A 16250-nucleotide genomic window follows, 5' to 3' on the forward strand; every position below is an offset into this window, starting at 1 on the left:
CCCACAGAATGGGAGACAGAGTTCGTAAATCATATATCTCATAAGGGATTTGTGTCTGTTAATATATAGAGAATTCTTATAACTCAATGGTAAAAGACAAATAATCCATTTGAAAAGTGAGTAAAGGATTTGAATAGACATTTTCCCAAAGAAAGACATACAAATTGTAACAAACATATGAAAAGATGCTGAACACCACCAGTCATTAGGGAAATAGAAATCAGAATCACAATGGGATCTCATTTCATCCCCAATAGGATGGCCAAAATAATAATAAAAAAAAAATAGATGGACAATAACAATTATTGGTGAGGGGGCAGAGAAAGTGGAACCCTCATACAGTGCTGGTGGGATTGTAAAATGGTACAGTTACTTTGGAAAACATTTTGGTACTGTCTCAAAATGTTAAACATGGAGTTATATACGACCCAGCAATTCTGCTCCTAGGCATCTACGCAAGAAATTGAAAACATGTAGTCACATGAACACTTGGAGACTTGGCTCTCATTCATAAGAGCCACAAAGTGGAGACAGTCTCAATGCCCATCACCTAATGAATGGATACACAAAATACAGTACATTCATGCAATGGAATATGACTTGGCAATCAAAAGGGGCGAAGTACTCATACATGCTATAACATGGATGAACCTTAAAAATATTATGCTAAGTAAAGGCAGCCAGTCACAAAAAGCCACATATTTTATGACTCCATTTGTATGAAATGTCCAGAATTGGCAAACCTCTAGAGACAGAAAGCAGACTGGTGGTTGCCAGGGGCCGGGGGAGGGCAGAATGGGGGTAATTACTGCTAGTGGGTACAGGGCTTCCTTTTGGGGTGACGGAGACGTTGGATGGTGGTGAAGGTTGTACAAGGCTGTGAATGTACTAAAAACCATCGAACTGCACACTTTGTAATGGTGAATTTTCTGGTATGTGAATTATATCTCAATAAAACAGTTATTTTAAAAGGAAGGGGCTCGATTTCTAGTTCACAAGAAATATAGGGATAGAGAAACAAGTACACGACCCTGTGAGGAAGCAAGCAGACGACGCCAGGATGGGACGCTCAGCAGGACAACCGACTGTTTCTTCACTAAGTCAATGGCATGAAAATAAATTTCTTTAAAAAGTGATGGGACAGAAGAACCGAGCGCCATGGGCAGGTCTTACATGGATCCCAATTCAGACACATGGCCTGGCAATGGCGCTGGTGCGCTCGGCATGGAAGCGATGGCACAGGTGTGACAATGGCATTGTGGTCACACAGCGAGAGCATGTCTGTGCACTTAGAGGAACACTGACATGTGGGAGATGAAATGACGTGTCCAGGACTGGCTTTCAATGTGCTCCAACGGCCACGGCAATAAAGGAATCCAAAGGGATCGATAAAACAGGTGTGGCAAAATCTCAGTGATTATTGGTTTGAATGATGGGCGATGGGAATTTAGTACAATGTACTTACCTTTGTGTATGTTTGCAACTATTCCTAATAAACCTTTTTAATGTTAAAAAAAAAAAATCCTGCCTGTGTGGCCTCAGACGAGCCACTTCTCCGAAGCTGGGTTTGCTCCTCTGTGAAATGGGGCTGGTGTCTGTCCCATTTTGCAGATGAGGAGACCGAGGCTCAGAGGCCTGGCACAGCTGCCCAGGTCTTACGGCCAGCACCGCAGGAGTCAGTGTCAGAATCCCAGCCTAGCCAGCCCTCCGCCCTGACTCTCACCCCTCTGCTTCCCTGCGGTGGCTGTCCTCAGCCTTTGTCACCTCTGGAGTGTGTGTGTCACCCTGGGGCCTGTCTGAGGCCAGCTCAAGGCCCGATCCGAGGTGGAGTCTGTTTCCTTTCCCGAGCAGGCACGGTGAACCCGGGGACGTCCTTCGAGCCTGCCGCCGCCCTCACATAGGCCCCTCAGTGCGCGCTGCCCGAGGTCACCCTCTGCCCCCGACTCCGGAAGTCCAGGAGCCAGGCTCGGCGGGCCCAGGCAGCCGGACAATGGGCCCTTTGGAGGCTGGGCCAGGGCCTCGGCCACCACAGAAGGCCGCTTGTGGCCGGCAGGGTTGCAGCCAGAAATAGGTCCTGCTGAGCACCAGGCTCCTGAGGGCCCCACCCTGGGTTAGGCCTGGGAATGCGGGTATTTGCAGAGCTGAAGGGAGGAAACCTACATGAGGAAAGCAGGTCTATTTCGGGGCCTTCGGGAGGCAGGGAGGAAAAGTGACCCCGGCCCTTAACTCCCATCTTCGGCCCGGCCCGTCAGTGCAGAGGCAGGGGCACAGGCCCCCATGCCTCCCCGGGTTCAAATCCTGGCTCTGCTCCCGCTGGCTGTGTGCCCCGCACGCCACGTGCTGCGTCATTTCCCACTCCGAGCCTCGCTTTGCTCACCCGCGTGACGGGGACAGCTGGCGGTAAGTCCGCCACGGGCGTGTACGTCCGGGTGATACGTGCGTGGGGCCTGTGCTCATAGAGAGCCCGTTACAAAAGTGCCTCTTCCCCTCCCCCCGCCCCCCCACCCCTGCCGCTGGGGGCTCATCTGGCCCCAGGGTTGGCTCTGCGGGGCCTGGTTTGGGGTACACATGTGTCACCACTGTTCGGGGGAATCGAAGCACCAGAGAGCCTGCGTTGGACAGGGCCGTCCCCAGCCCTCCCCTGCCCTGGAGGCTCCCTGGGTCCTCCTGTCCCTCATACAGCGGCCCTGCGGGGGTCCCGCTCAGAGCCGGCAGTGGGCAGGTCTCAGCCATTTTCCCACAGGACTTCCACGTCTGCCTCTCTCTGCCCAAAGCAGGGCGCTGAGGCCGCCGGCTGAGTCTAGGCCTGCGGCTCTCAGACAAGTCCGGGTCCAGATTCAAGTCCGGAGCCGTACGGGCAGCCGGGGGCCCTTAGGGAGGGAGAGATGGGAGGCGTGTGTATCTACATCTTCTGGAAACAGGGGACCAGGTCTCCCCCCTCCTGCCCCCTGTATGTCCTTGGAGCTATTTTTATGTGTTGCTGGAGACCAAAATTACTGCCAGAGCCAAAAGCACTGGGAGATTTCCCGTGCGCCGCGGGGCTTGCCCAGGGGAGCGCGGGCCATTCCCAGCAGCCTGGGGAGGCCATTCAGATTGCTCCACTGCGTGGGTGGAGGAGCCTGCCCCCCACCCCGACTCCATGAGCCTGGAGGTCAGCGTTGACAGGTCTGTGACCGGAAGGCTCCAGAGTGAGGAGCAAGGACTGAGAGGCTGTGGTGAGGGTGTAATTGTCCTTGAGGCCTGCATGGAAATCCAGAACGCTCAGGAAGTTCAGTAACCCAGCCATCCATGCATCCATCCATCCACTTATCACTGACCCTCACTCATCCCGTGTTTAACCAGGATCTCCTAGGTGCCAGCGAGGGATTACCCACGAAACAGAGTCCTGCTTCCAAGGAGCTCAAAGATCTGACTGCTTCAGCCCCCCTCCCCTGGCTCCCCACTGTCCCCTGGAGATGGTGAAATCTTTATACTGGGACAGACACAAGTGGACAAGTCATGGGACGTGCCCCACTCACCTAGGCTTCCCCAGTGAGAATCTTGGCCTCGCTGGTTGAGCCTTCTTTCTGCCACCTGTGGAGAGCCCTGTCCTTCTTAGTCTGGTTCCTGAGTGTGGCTGGGTTGCAGGGTAGGGCAGAGGGGCAGAGGGGCAGAGTGTGCCCTTGCTGGGTCACTTCCAGGCTGTCCTTCGCGGGGTGGGGTGGGGCATACAATGTGGGGAGAACAGAGAGGAAACAGCTGGAGTCCCTGAGGCTGACTCAGGCGTATAATGAAGGACTGAGTGAGCAGAGAGAGGACAGGAAAGCCACATGGGGAGGGGGCACAGCAAGCGGGGGTTCTGTAGTAGATGCGAGACCGGAGCTCTGGAGAGAGAGGTCAGGGCATCAAGGAGTGTGGCTGAGGGTCAGCAATGGGGTCCTCCTTAATATTCTTGGCAAAACCAAAAAAAAAAAAAAAAAAAGGAAATTGCCGTAAATAATTTGTGGTCAGGCAAGGTACGTCACGTGCAGAGGCTGCGCGCAACGAGGAGGCGGTCCAGAAAAGATCGAGGCGGAAGCAGCGTCAACAGCAGCAACAACGGCCATCTGCCTTCACCTGTAACAAGTGCGGCAGGGATTGTCACTCCCGAGTCGGACTGCACAGCCATTCTCGGCGGTGCAGATAGACTCTCAAGAAGCTACGCCATCGTCTCTCGAGACGGACGGCTGCCGACGACGACTGTCCCAAGCTGTTTTTCTTTCTTCTAAAAAAATATCCTCACTCAAGGACATGCTTATTGATTTTAGAGAGAGGGGAAGGGAGAGAGAGAGACAGGGAGAGAAACACTGATGTGAGAGAGAAACATCCATTGGTTGCCTCCTGTACGTGCCCCAACGAACCCGCAGCCTAGGTATGTGCCCTGACCAGGAATCGAACTCGCGACCTTTTGGTTTATGGGACAATGGTTCAACCAACTGAGCCCCAGCAGCCAGGGCCCAAGCTTCTTTTTAGGAGACTGAAGGGGTAGGGCCACGCGGCCCCAGGAGTCACTTGGGTTGCATTTATATGGCTTACAAAGCCTCTGTCCTCTGGGCTCTGCCCACTCTTTTTAGCTTTATCAGTCATTTTTTCACCTTTTCCTTCCCCAGTTCCTCATCTAAACCTCACCCTCCAGGCTGATCTAGTTCCCTGCCCCCCACCGCCCGCCCCCGCTGGCCTTGCTGTGACTTCTGCTGGAAGCCATCTCTGTCTCCACACCTCGGCTGTTTGCAAGTATCGGGTCTCCTAGGCTCCTTGCTCCCCTCTCTTGGTCACTGGCTCGAACACGCACGGTTGTCCTCATTTCCCACACTGGAATGATTTTAGTGCAGTCTTAAAGAGAAGAACATAAACTTAGTACCCAGTCTGTTCACATTCAGCAAAACACAGACAAAAAAACCAGAATGTCCAGGGACATGATGCTGTCTGGCTCCTCTGTCTTTCGGGCTCACAATAAACTACAAATGAATGCATTAAAAATATTCACTGAGCACCTACTATGTTCCAGATTGTCTGCTGGGTGCTAGTGTGTATTTCATGGAGCTCAAGCCTACAGTCCAAACCCTAACCAGCCGCAACTCTAAGTCCAGCCCAAACTCCAATGCCAGCCCTAACCTTGAATCCAACACTAACCCTAATCTAACCTCAACCATATCCTAGCCCAAACCCAACATTACTCTACCACTAACCAAAACCCAACCCTAACCGAAGACTCAACATCTGACGCCAAACCCAACTATAGTTCCAAACCCAACCCTAACCAGAAACTCAACATCTTACCCAGAGCTCAATCATAGCCCCAAATCCAACCCTCACCCCAAACCCAAACCCAACCCTAATTCTAACCTTGGTGTCAAAAATCTTTCAATGAGGGTGTCTCTCCTTTTCTGTCATAGTTAGTGGAGCGCACTGAGCAATAATGAAACTTACCTGATTCCGCGTCACCCAGGGCCGTCAGACTGGAAAAGGAAGAAGGCAGGTGGCACCAGATTGAGTACGAGCCGAAAAGGGGATAACTTGGAAAAACAGGGATGTATGTTTCTCTGTAAATCCCCATGAAACTATCTTGTGGTCATTTTCTAAAATCAAGATCCTCGGCCAGCACTTTCTCTCCTTGCTGGCCTCTGGGCCACACAGACCCTCGCCTTCCAAGAATGCCCAAGGCCTCAAGGCTCGCTGTTCCCTTTCCTCCCCTCCTCACCAGGCTGCCTCCCACTCCATCCTGAGGCCCTGCTGAAATATCACTTCCTCGGGGAGGCCACCCTGCCTGCTCTCTCCCCAGACTCATTTTTTATTTCCTTCCTCCTCACAGCTCCTGCATTTTCCTCTCAGGGCATCCATGGACATTTGTGGCCATGTGTTTGTTTGCATGTTTATTTCTTTAATGTCTGTCTCCCCAGCCAGGTGACTTCATTCAGGGCAGGGGCTGTGTTTTGTTCTCTGCTATGGCCCCAGCACCTAGCAGAGCAGCTAGCACACAGCAGACCCACAGAAAACTTTGTTGAATGAACCAGTGAATGAATGAATGAATGAATGCATGCATGCATTTCCACTTCTTCATAGGAGTGAATTGATGCTCCCGGCTAGGGGATGTTTGTCCCAGGCCCTATGCTGAACCCTGGGGAAGCCAGGAGGGAGAAGCCAGCGCAGTTTGCCATCTGTTTCTGCTTCCATTGATCTCTTCCACTTACCTGGAAACAAACAAGTTTTTGAGAATCCATTTTCTCACTTCATGTTCTCCACCATACTGAGTGGGAGGTCCGTAGGTACCATCCTCACTGTTTTACAAGATGCTTTTGCCCAGAGAGGTAAAAATGCTGTGTGGGTCACCTGGCTGGTTGGCAGCAGTGCCCAGACCCTGTGTGCCGGCCCCCAGTTCCTGGCACCGACCTTCCTTCCTTTCTGCGCCCGCTCCTGGAGGTGCTCAGCTGAGTCTGTTCCCAGGAACCTGGATCCTAACGGACTCGGGCCCACCTTCCCCTTTTGTGGACAGGCATACTGAGGCCAGCGCTGAAACCGACGTTGGGCAAATCAGTTAGAGGTCCACAACCTGGGAGCCTCCAACTGAGAGGGTGGATTCTTCATACCCATATGGCTCCTCCTTTCTGGACGGCCAGGAGAAGAATCTCGTCACAGGGTCACTGCTGATTACAGAGCACCTACTCAGCAGGACTGGGCGAATTGCTGTTATCTCGTTGGAGCTTTACATTTACCTTGTACTCAGTTTCCCCAGGTGAAGAAACCGAGGCACAGAAAGGTTCAGTTATTTGTACAAGGCACACAGCTAAGTGTTCTTTTGTAGAATCTGAACCCAGATCTGCTGGATTCTAGAATCTTACTTAACCTTATACTTAAAGGCAAAGAAAATCCCAGGAGTGCCTGTCAAGATATTAACAAAACTGCATGGTACGGATAACAGCGACAGCATCCCGGGCACTGCGGGCTGTCTAGGCTCCCGTGGGTGTGACCTGGCCCCGCCCCCAGTATTCTGACTCCGCGGCCCCGCCCCGCCCCGCCCGGCCCTCCCTTTCCGGCTGCGCTCGGCCCCGCCCCCGCGGGCAGCGAGGGCCTCCCATTGGCTGCCGTTTCCATGGTTACGCGGGGCTGGCAGAGCTGCCAGCTTCCCGACACGTGTTCCCCGGAGCGGCCCAGAATTTGACAGGGGACCATGTGCGCTGCTGCGCGGGAGCCAGACAAAGGGCCGGGGGAGGCGGGGGACGAAGCCGGCAGAGCGGCCGGCGCAGCCCGGGCGGGGAAGAACCCTGCGCCCCCTCCCTGCGAGCCGGCCCCCCCTTCCCCAAGCCAGGCTTTTGTGTTTTGAAGAAAAACAACATAAGGAATTTCTGTGGAAAGCGAGGTGGGAAAGGTTTCCAGCCACCCCCACTTGCTCTCGCTCCTCCAGGAAAAGCCCAGTACGTGGGCATCTTTTCCCACCTGAGAGCCCACAATGTCCTTGTTTATACCCTGGGCTTCTAACCCAGTCTTGACCTTGGTCCTCCGAGTTTAAATCCTCTTTCTTTGCCTTGTTTGGGAAGTGAAAGCTTGTCAAGTATGGTTGCTTTGATGCTTGAAAAATGAGACCCAAGGAATTGTGGGGGATCTCGCCATCCATCCATCCTACAACAGCTACTGAATCCCCAAATGTGATGATGGAATGGCCAGCACCCCTTCACTGGGGCCCCTGGGCTCTGCGCCCAGTGAGGACCTGAGCTGGGCTGTTCAGGTCAGTAGACAGATTTAGCCCGTCCCACATATTTATCCTCCTGTGGCCCCTCATGGTTGGTGGCATTGCCATCCTTCCAGTCTCCAAGCCAGATGCCCTTAATACCCCCTTCCCCCAACCCCCATTCCCACCACCAGTTGTATCAGTTTCCTGTTGATGCTATAACTCACCACAAACTTAGTGACTTAAAACAACACAGATTTATTCTCTTGACACAGGTCTTCCTGGGCTAAATTCCAGATGTGGGGAGCTTCGCTGTCCTTCTGGAGGCCCTGAGGGGAGAGTCATTTCTTGCCTTTTCCAGGTGTAGAGGCTGCACACATCCCTTGGCTGGTGACCCCCTTTCAAGCTCAAAGCCAGGAGTGACCAGTGGAGTTCTTCACTGTGACATTGACTCTTCTTCCCTGTTCCTCATTTAAGAACCCTTATGACTACATTGGCCCTCCCAGATGAGTCTGAATAATCTCCCCATCTCAAAGTTGCTGATCAGCAACTTTGATTCCATCTGCAACCTTGTAACATAGCGGTCACGTCTTTGGGGATTAGGACGCGACATCTTTGGGGACATTACTCTGCCTACCGCACCAGTCCTGACAGCTTTAACTCCAACGTTTCTTTGCAGTCCACCTCCTCTCTCCTCCCTTTCCGGCTGCGCACAGCACTCCCAAGATACCCACAGAGGCCGCCTGTCTGTTGTTCTCACCCCTCTCACCCCCTCTGTCCACAGCCCTAGTTACCTGCAGGGTAGAGTCCAAACTCAGTGCTCGGGCACACAGACCCTCGACCTGTCCAGTGGCTCCTCTGGACCCGCCTTCTCCCTCCCTCTGCCTCACTCCCTCTGCTACTGTGCTGGGGCTCTTTATTCCCCAGGGCACTTGACATCTCCTGGCCTTTCCCTGTGTGGTTCCCGCTTTTGGCCTGTCCTTGGACTTTTATTGATCCCTCCCAGGAAGGCTTCGCTAACCGCTAGGTTGAGTGAATAGCCCCCTTATGGTCCTTCCCCAGAACCCAAATGTGCTCATCACTGACCACCGGGATTCAAAAAGATCCCCTCCCTCATGTCTGTGTCCTCGTGTCCCCAGCAGCCTGCCAGGTGGGCTCTGTATCTCGCTCACCTCTTTGGCCACATTGCCCAGAACGGGACTGTGCAGAGCCTTGGTCTGGGGTTGGTGAGGGGACCAGTCACAAAAGGATAAATACTGTATGACTCTGCTTACTTGCGGAACCCAGAGTGGTCAGATTTATGAAGACAGAATGTGGCACAGTGGTGGCTGGCAGAGGCTGGGGGGTGGGGAACGAGGAGTCAGTGTTTAACTTGTACAGAGTTTCAATTAGCAAAACGAAAAGAGTTCTGTGAATGGATGGTGGTGATGGTTACGTAACGATGTGACTACTTAGGGTCACAGAACCGAACACTTAAGAATTATTAAGATGGTCAATTTTATTTTTTGTTTAAAGATTTCATTTATTTATTTTTAGAGAGAGGGAAAGGGAGAGAGAAAGGGAGGGAGAGCAACATCAGTGTGTGGTTGCCTCTTGCACGCCCCCAACTGGGGACCTGGCCTGCAACCCAGGCATGTGCCCTGACTGGGAATCGAACCGGTGACCCTTTGGTTCACAGTCCAGAGCGCAATCCACTGAGCCACACCAGCCAGGGCAAGATGGCAAATTTTATATCTCGTGTATTTTTCCACAATTAAAAAAAAGTCTAAAAATATTTTGGCTATGTTTTTTGTTTACTTTGGGTAGTGTGAAGGATAAATGAAGATGATAGTTTGGGCATTTATTTCTTGAGGTATAACTGATATATAACATTATATTAGTTTTGGGTGAACAATGTAATGACTTGATATTTATATATATAGGGAAATAATCTCTGCAATAAGTATAGCCAACATCTGTCTCCATACATAATTACAGAATTTTGTTTTCTTGTGATAAGAACTTTTAAAATCTATTCTCTTAGCAACTGTCAAATATACAACACAGTAGTATTAACTATAGTCACTAAATTTTTTTAATAAATAAAATTTAAAGATCTATTGAAGTCCTATCCCCAATATCACAGAATATGGCCTTATTCAGAAGTAGGATGGTTGCCGACATAATTAGTTAGGACGAAGTCACACATGAGTAGGGTAGGTCTTTATCCAGTATGGTGTCCTTATAAGAAGAGGACAGAGACATACAGGAAGAATGCCAAGTGATGACAGGGTCATACAGCTACAAGCCAAGGATTGCCAGCCACCCCCAGCAGCTAGGAAGAAGGGACGGATTCTCAGGGACTCAGAGAAAGTGTGAATCTACTGACAACTTGACTTCAGACTTTTAGTCTCCTGAACTGTGAGAGAATACATTTCTTCTGTGTGAAGCATATATTTTTATTTTCCATGTACAGATGTGGAGATTTTAAGGCTGAAGAAGGTGACGTAACTTTCCTTAGATCATTTAACTTGTAAGTCTGACCCTAAAGCCTAACTACTACACAAGACTATCCAAATCCCAGAGGAAGCCTGGAGAATATTTTGTCAACGATTAAATCACATGTTTTTGTCTCTGCAAAAGTACTAGATATTTATTTCAGAATATTTGAAAATTCAAAGTAACATAAATAAGAAAAAATTTTGGTCCTGGCTGGTATGGCTCAGTGGATTGCGCGCCGGCCTGCAAACCGGGGGATTGCCAGTTTGATTCCCAGTCAGGGCACAGGCCTGGGTTGTGGGCCGGGTCCCTGGTTGGGGGCGTGGTTGGGGGCATGTGAGAGGCAACCACCTGATCTCGCACACATTGATATTTCTCTCCCTCTCTTTCTCCCTCCCTTCCCCTCTCTCTAAAAGTAAATAAACAAAATCTTTAAAAAATATTTTTTTAAAAAAAGAAAACGTTTTGAATACCCAGACTTTCACGACTCAGAAATAATTACAGTTAAAATGGGATTTATTTGCAGTATTTTTTCTGTGCGTATTAACGGTGGCAGGTATGTGTGCAGCAAATCCTGTTTCTCTTCTCTTCCCAGCACACAGCCAGACTGCATTTCACAGCTTCCCCTGTAGGCAGAGCGGCATGTGATTGAGTTCGGACCCATGGGATGTGGGAGGAAGCAATGTCACCCAATTCGGTGCCTAGCTTATAAAATCTGATCCTCCATGTCCTCTCTCTTCTCCTGCTGCTCACTGGAGGAGAAGGACTCAGTGAAAACCCTAGGGGAAGCCAAGTCACTAGTCTGCAGGAGCCTGGGTCCCCGAGTGACCCAGTGGAGTAGAGACCTCACCTTCCCCGATAGTCCCATGAGGGTGAAATAACCTTGTGTGGTGTTGGCACTGACCTCTGGGAGTCTGTTAAAGCAGCTAGCCTGATACAGTAACGCCACATAAATAGTGGAATCCTACTGTCGGTACAGTTTTTAGGCTGATATCCTATGATTATTACATAGCATTTATCACAACCTTCCCCCTGGATTATTAAACAATTTTCAACAGCATGATTTGAATGATAGTTATTTACCCAGTCTCACGGGGCTGGGTATTTAAGTTGCTTCTAACATTCTGTTTTCTTATGTCATGCTCTGGTGCACATCTGTGTGATAAATCAGGTCACCCCATCTGGAGATGCACCAGTTCACCCCACTCGGAGTTCCTGCCTCTGAGTTGCTTCCCTGTCGGTGCTTAAAGAGGTGCCCAGTTCCACGGAGACTTTATAAACACAAGTGTGGTCGGATGAAATGTGCAAAACACTTTGATTTTCTGTAAGTGGCCTCCTTGTTCCCTTATGCCCCGTTTCCAGGGGATGTCTCGGTGGGGGGAGACATGGGGGTGACAAAACAGGACATCCGTCTCTTTCTCTGTAAAACGGTCTTTCCCAGGCAAATATCCGGTCCCTTCAAAGCCCTCCCTCCCTGTCAGGGTGGGTTCTCTACGCTCGAGGTGTTTCCTTTTTGTTTCCTTTTGCAGGTGCTGTCTGGCTGTGCGAAGCTTACGTGGCCTAACGGGGTTGGGGAGGGTGTGTCTCATCACTTGCTGTCACTGTACCTGCTCAGTGTGGCCGGTCTGGACATCGTGTTGGCATTCGCTGATGCTGACTGTGGACCTTGTTTTGCCTAACGTCCCATCTCAGTGTCAAGCCTCTTTTCATCAGCATTCGTTTTTTGTGGCTGCCGTAACTCAGTGCCCCGACCTGGGTGGCGGAAAACAACGGAAATGCATCGTCTCACAGTTCTGGAGGCCACAAGTCTGAGGTCAGTGGGGCACCGGGGCCGCGCTGCCTCTGAAGCCCTAGGAAGGACCCTTATCTGCGTCTTCCAGTTTCTGGTGGCCCAGGCTTGTCACTGTGTCCCTCGGGTCTCTGCCTGTGCTCTTCCATGGCATTCTGCTTCCTGTAAGGACATAGTCATACCGGATTAACGTGCCCCCTCATGACTTCATCTTAACTCAATTACATCTGCAAAGGCCCTGTTTCCATATAAGGGTACGTTCACAGGTACATATCTTTAGGGGGATACAATTCAACCCATAATATCATCCCTGGATCCTCGCAGCTACTAGACTTAACTCTGCTCAGTGGCAGTGGGGGTCTCTGTCAGGCTGTCCTCAGACCCACCTGCCTGGGGTCCCTCAGACATTTCCAGTCTGTGGCAGCCTTGCCACGTGGGATGCAGTGTCAGGCCCCACGTGGACACATCGTAGGGGGCACAGGCACCAGCTTGAATGTCCTCACATCCCCTAAACCTATGCGAATCCCTCTACTGCCCACGGCCTTCCAGTCTGACCTCCCTCCTCCCCCGCCCCCGCCCCATCCTCCTGTCCTGCCCACTCCTCTCTTCCACTCCTGCTTACGCTCTAGCAGGAACTATGCTTACGTCAGATCGTCCTTCTTCCTTACTCCATGGGACAGATGTTACCCACTGGTCCTTTATGGGGCAAAAGCCTCCTGGTTGAAGTTTCATGGCAGTGGCTAGAGAGAGAGGAACAACAACAAAAAATACAGAATTGGCAAAAGGGAAAACACACCAGGAAACGTTTCAAAGATTCTATGCCTGTTAAACTATTTTTGACGTGAAGCCCTATTTGCCTTGACCTTTGAAGGTCTAAACAGATGAAAACCCTGGCTTCCCTTAACTGCCAGCCTGTGTCCTCCCTCATGAACCCTGGGCACACTCCTCTGTTCATTCCCCCAGTGCCTCCTGTCCCTTGTTTTCTTGTCTGCGACACTTTCCTCCTACCGCTTTGCTGGGGCAGCTCCTACTCACGCTTTGGATGTCAGCTTGGACCGCACGCCATCAGGGAAGCTGGCCCTGAGGGCCACTATGTCTGCCCTCAGCCACTGCACTTGTAACTGTGTGTTTTACGTCTGTGACCCCCAGCAGGCTACAGCTCTGTGAGGACAGGAGCCGCAGGGGCTTTGTTCCTCTCTGTGTCCCCACTGTTAGCCCTTGGCAGGAACTCACCAAACGTTGGGTGAAGGGATGAAAGTGACATGCCCGATCGTTCTGCATTAGGTTGAACCACAGGAACTTGCCAGCAAAATTTGGCTGCTTTGACCTACAAAAATTGCAATTGCCTGTGATTGGAGCCTTCCTCTGCTCTCCTTTTGGGCAGACCCCCACCATTAGGAGCCAATCAGCTTGCCTGCTGGGAAGGGGAGGCTGCAGAGAGTCTGTAATTTCCTGGCACTCTCCTCCTCTTTATCACGTTGGCAATGAGCCCTCCCAGGCCCGGCAGGTTCTGTGTGGGGTGAATCTGCGCATGTGTGCTGCCATAGCTCCCGTGGTTTCTCCAATTTCTCCAATTTCCAATTGTTCTCCAAGTCCTGCACACCCTGGTGAATCACCTTCGTGTATCAGGTCCTAGAGCGGCTCGGAGGGTGACCACTGTCTCGGGTGGTGTTGTTAAGAGCAACGACTTTGGCACCAGACAGCAGCCAGCGTGGGGCCTGGTACACAGCAGGTGCTCAGTACGTGCTTGTGGAGTTATGGGAAACAGATTGGAGGCTGAGTCACGGCTCTGCTATTAATTGGCCTTGAGACCCTGGGCGTGTTACTTAGGCTCCCGGGGCCTCAGTCTTCTCATCTGTAAACTGGGGCAGCCATGTACCCACCTGACCAGGTGAGCTGAGATGCGGGAGGCGAAGGGCTTGCTTGGCCTAGGGCTGGGCCCATGTGGGGCTTCACTGCAGTCAGAGCTGATGGCAGTGGCCACCGCTCAGCAGTGTTCTTTCTTCTCTTCCCGGCCTAAGCATCTCTTATCTGCCTTCCCATCCCATCTCTTCCCTTCTGGCCCGCTTCTGCCCTCATGCATCTGTGGTCCCATCTCCCTACTCAGAGCCCTGCAGGAGCCCCTCCTCCCCCCACCTCTTGAGTGACATCCAGGCTCCTCCTGGGACATCCAAGGCTCTCCAGGGTTGTCTCGCTGGCTGCAGTCCCAGCCTGTCCCGGAGTACACTCCCGGACCTTGGCCACACTGGTCAGTTGCTACTCCTGCCCCCACTGCCCCCAGCTTGCAGGTTTCTTGTTCTCCTCAAGCCACCCCTTCCCCCTGGATGCCCTCGCCATACCAAACGGGACAGTGACGGTCAACTATCAGACAAAGAGGGAATACCAAGCGTGGGCGAGGATGTGCAGGCATTGGGACCCTTATGCATTGCTGGCGTGGGTGTAACATGGCGCCGCTGCTAAGGAAAAGAGTCTGGGTTCCTCCACACGCTAAACATGGAGGGATCGGAGGACCCGCCAGTGCCATCCTGGGTATACAGCCAAACGAATTGAAAGCAGGGTCTTGAAGGGACACCCGTGGATGTACAAATACTGTATGAGTGCACTACTGTGAGGTCCCTGGAACAGTCAAATTCATGGAGTTAGACCGTGGAAGGGTGACTGTCAGGGCTGGGAGAGGGGGCAGGAGGGGAGGCTGCTGTTTAATGGAGACTGTTGGGGAGGATGAAAGTTCTGGGGTGAGTGGCGGCGAGGGTTGCACCCCGATGTGAATGTGCGTGACGTTCCTCAACTGCCCCCTTAGAAGTGGCCATGCTGGGAACTTCTGTGCTCTGGGTGTTTTCCAATGAAAAAAACAAAACAAAACTCTGAAGATGGCCTGTGCCAGAAGCCACCATCAAAGGATGCACTGGCTTTGGGGGACAGTTGGGTGGTCTGCATGGAGACCGCTGAAGCCAGGTCGCAGGAACATTCCCAACCCTCCCCCTTCTCCCCTGCCCCCTATTCCCCACCCCAGAACAGGCAGAGACCCCTGTGATGAGCAGGGCTGCTCTGGGCTCTCTCTGAACTCACCAACCCCACCCCACCCCGCCACGGGCCCTCACCTGCCAGTTCCCTGAAATCCTCTCCTGCAAAGCCATTTCAGCTCCTGCTTCGCTGCTACTTCCACGGCCACAGCTGGACCTTGGCCTTGCCAGTGCCGAACACCCTCCACCCCCATTGGTAGCCTGCACCTTAGCCTCCCACGTTTTCTGCCTCTTTGTCTTTCCACACACTCCCTCCGTGACCTTGACTCCCATAATTCTTTGTCCCTGGCAATCTTTGACTCATCCCTCGCACAACCCTTGGCGTACCAGGCACCTCCTAAGGGACAGCTCCCAGCTCTGCACATTAACCGGTCCCAAACAGTGTCTCCCCATCTGCTAAGCACAAACCTGCTCGCCCCATGGTAAACGGAGGCCCCATGTTTTCGTTTCCTCAGGCGCAACCTCTAGGAGTCGACCTTGACTCCTGTCTCTCTCCCATCCATGTCCAGACCAGCATCTGATTCAGAAACACAACCTGGCCCCTCTGCAGGCCTCCTGGGACCCCCAGGGCCAGCCGCCACCTCGGATCCCGTGGGAACTGATGGTCTCCCTGCTGCTTCATTTTCCTCCCCTTCAGTCCGTTCCCCACGCGGAAGCCCATACCATCCTTTTAAAATGCAAGGCAGATCTTCTCTTGCTGGCTCGGAATCCTCCAGCGGCTTTCCTCATGGGGCGAGGAAGATCCGAAGTCCTTGCTAGCCCACCAGGCTGGACCTGAGCCCACCTCTCTGCTGCTCTGCTGACCCCTCTGAGCACCAGCCCCCGGGGGCAGGGCTGTGGATCTGGTCATGGCAGTGACCTGAACATAGGCCATGCATGGTACAACTTTGATAAATGAGTAAGTGAGGGACAGGGGACCGCACCTTTCCTGAGAGGCTCTGCCCTGCACTGGAGCCAGCCCAGCCTCCTGCCGACCCTCCCTGCCGGCTCTGGCCTGTACCCGGTCACTGCCCCGCCCCCTTGACCAGGTATGCAGCCTCAACAGCTGTTCCTTCTGGTGACCGACTCCCCTCAGCAAAGGGGGTGCCCCAGGTCCACATGAACCCCTGTGAACCTCCTCATGCTGTCCTGGTCACCTTCCCGGGCCTCTCCGTTCACCTCCACAACCGGATGGGCGTGGCCGAACGAGCAGAGGCCACGCCCCTCGTGGCCACGCCCCTCGTGGCTACGCCCCTCTCCATCCAGCCAAGTACCAGAGAGGCAGAGATCCGCAGGG

At 52.5% G+C, this 16250-nt stretch overlaps 1 long non-coding RNA gene across 1 annotated transcript; it reads right to left on the reverse strand.

The window, feature by feature from the left end:
- Positions 1-10660: 10660 nt before the first annotated feature.
- LOC150013809 (uncharacterized) lies at positions 10661-13380 on the reverse strand. The gene is made up of 4 exons (XR_016510828.1): positions 13185-13380; positions 12597-12691; positions 11770-11914; positions 10661-10788 (listed from the first exon to the last, which is right to left on the reverse strand). It is a non-coding gene; the product is annotated as an uncharacterized LOC150013809 (long non-coding RNA).
- Between the last annotated feature and the right edge of the window lie 2870 nt (positions 13381-16250).

This window comes from Furipterus horrens, unplaced genomic scaffold (genome assembly GCF_987537825.1).
Source record: "Furipterus horrens unplaced genomic scaffold, mFurHor1.1.pri manual_scaffold_4, whole genome shotgun sequence".
Taxonomy (NCBI): Eukaryota; Metazoa; Chordata; class Mammalia; order Chiroptera; family Furipteridae; genus Furipterus; species Furipterus horrens.